The sequence below is a fragment of the Chiloscyllium plagiosum genome, unplaced genomic scaffold (assembly GCF_037043375.1).
Source record: "Chiloscyllium plagiosum isolate Xiang-an unplaced genomic scaffold, Cpla_swu_hap1 HiC_scaffold_27, whole genome shotgun sequence".
Classification (NCBI taxonomy): Eukaryota; Metazoa; Chordata; class Chondrichthyes; order Orectolobiformes; family Hemiscylliidae; genus Chiloscyllium; species Chiloscyllium plagiosum.
Window position 1 is genome coordinate 42,770,305 of NW_028270165.1, and position 2,175 is coordinate 42,772,479.

The window sequence follows — 2,175 nt, forward strand, 5'->3', positions numbered from 1 at the left end:
TCCCTGGTGGTCTAGTGGTTAGGATTCGGCGCTTTCACCGCTGCGGCTCGGGTTCGATTCCCGGTCAGGGAAGTATTTCTCAGTGGATCTGTTGCCTATCCATTCTCCTTAAATGCGCTGTACAGTTCCTTGTTGGTCTTCGTCGTTACTGGCTCCTGCAGTGTGTCGCGCCTCGTTGAAATCGTGTCCTGATTCCGGCTTGTTTGTAGGTGTAGGGATCATTGCTTCTGTAGCTAAGTACTTGGTTCGTGTGTGATGTTTTCCTGTCGACGCTGTTTTGAATTTACCATTGACTGTTCGCTCTACTGTGACATCTCGAAATGGCACTTTGTTGTTGTTCTCCTCTTTTGTGAATTTTATGCCAGTAAGGATATTGTTGATGGTGTTGTAGGTTTCCTCTAATTTACTTCATTTTTTGATGACAAAAGTGTCATCACTGTGGCGGACAACAAAGTTTGAGTTGGATCGTTTGAAGGGCTGTTGGTTTGAGACTCTGCATTATTGCTTCTGCTAGGAATCCTGATACTGGTGGTTTCATGGGTGTTTCGTAGATTTGTTTGTAGGGCTTGTTACTGAATATGAAGTGGGTGGTTAAGGCACAGTTCCACGAGCTGGATAGTGCTATCTTTGCTGATGAAGTTGGTGCTGTGTTTATGTCTTTGGTTCTTCGAGTAGTGTTCCAGTTTTCTTTGGCCACGTTGATGTAAATGGATGTGAACAGGGCTGTTATGTCAAAGGACATCATTATTCCATCCTCTTCTAACTTAGTTCTTTGGTGTTCAGGAATTCTTGGATGGAATAAATGGAGTGGCGTGAATCTTCGACTTGGTGTTTTAGACTTCAGTGGAGGCCTTTGATGAGTCTGTATGTTGGTGTTCCAAGTAGTGAGACTAAGGCCTGAGGGGGGCTCCTGGTTTGAAGAGGAGGAGAACAACAACAAAGTGCCATTCTTAGATGTCACAGTAGAGCGAACACTCAACAGTGAACTTCAAACTAGCGTCTACAGAAAAACAATACACGCAAACCAAGTGCTTAACCACAGAAGCAATCATCCCAACACCCACAAACGAAGCTGCATCAGGACATTATTTCAATGAGCCACTACACACTGCATATAGAGGATTATAAAATCATGAGGGGTACGGATGAGGTGAACAGCAGGTGTCCTTTCCCTCAGCTGGGGTTTTCAGGATCAGGGAGCAAATATTTTGAGGTGAGTAGAGAAAGATTTTATAAAGACAGGACAAGAATCGTTTTTTAAGAGTGGTCTGAGTGCAGAATGAATGTCCAGAAGAAGTCATAGAGTCATAGAGATGTACAGCACAGAAACAGAATGTTTGGTCCAACTTGTCCATGCCGACCAACTATCCCAAAACAATCTAGTCCCACCTGACAGCGCACGGCCCCATATCCCTCCAAACCCTTCCTATTCATACAACTAACCAAATGCCTTTTAAATGTTGCAATCGTACTAGACTTCACCACTTCCTCTGGCAGTTCATTCAATAAACGTACAATCCTCTGCGTGAAAACGTTGCCCCTTAGATCTCTTTTGTATCTTTCCTCTCTAATGCTAAACCCATGCCCTCTCGTTCTGGACTCCCCCACCCCAGGGAAAAAGACTTTGTCTATTTATCCTATCCATGCCCCTGATGATTTTATACACGCAGAGTTACAACGTTTGGATAAGTACATGAATATGAAAGGTTCGAAGGTTTATGGGCAAACACTGGTAGGTGGGACGAGTTTAGTTTGAGAACATACTCAGCATGGACGAGTTGGATGAAGGGTCTGTTCAGTGCTGTCTGACTCTGTGACTGACCTGTACTGGTCTTAAAACCATTTTCTTACCTCCCCCCATAACAATCCACTTCTTTGTTGTTCAAAACTCAGATGAATTTAGCCTTGAATATGTTCAATGACCCCACTTCTGAACTGAATTCCTCTTCGTAATATACCACTTGCCTCGCTCATTGCCTGCTGCATCTGCCCGACAACTGGCATTGACTGGAATGGAGGGACTCTGACACCCCTTTATACATCCATACATCATTCCTGATGAAGGGCTTGTGCCCGAAACGTTCACTGTCCTGCTCCTCAGATGCTGCCTGACCTGTTCTGCTTTTCCAGTGCCACATTTTTCGACTTTCACCTCTAGTCCTCACTTTCTCCACA

General features: G+C 44.5%; 1 non-coding gene across 1 annotated transcript; it reads left to right on the forward strand.

Annotated features, from left to right (window-relative positions):
* Positions 1–72, forward strand: trnae-uuc (transfer RNA glutamic acid (anticodon UUC)). Its single transcript has one exon. It is a non-coding gene; the product is annotated as a tRNA-Glu (tRNA).
* The last annotated feature ends 2,103 nt before the right edge of the window (positions 73–2,175 follow it).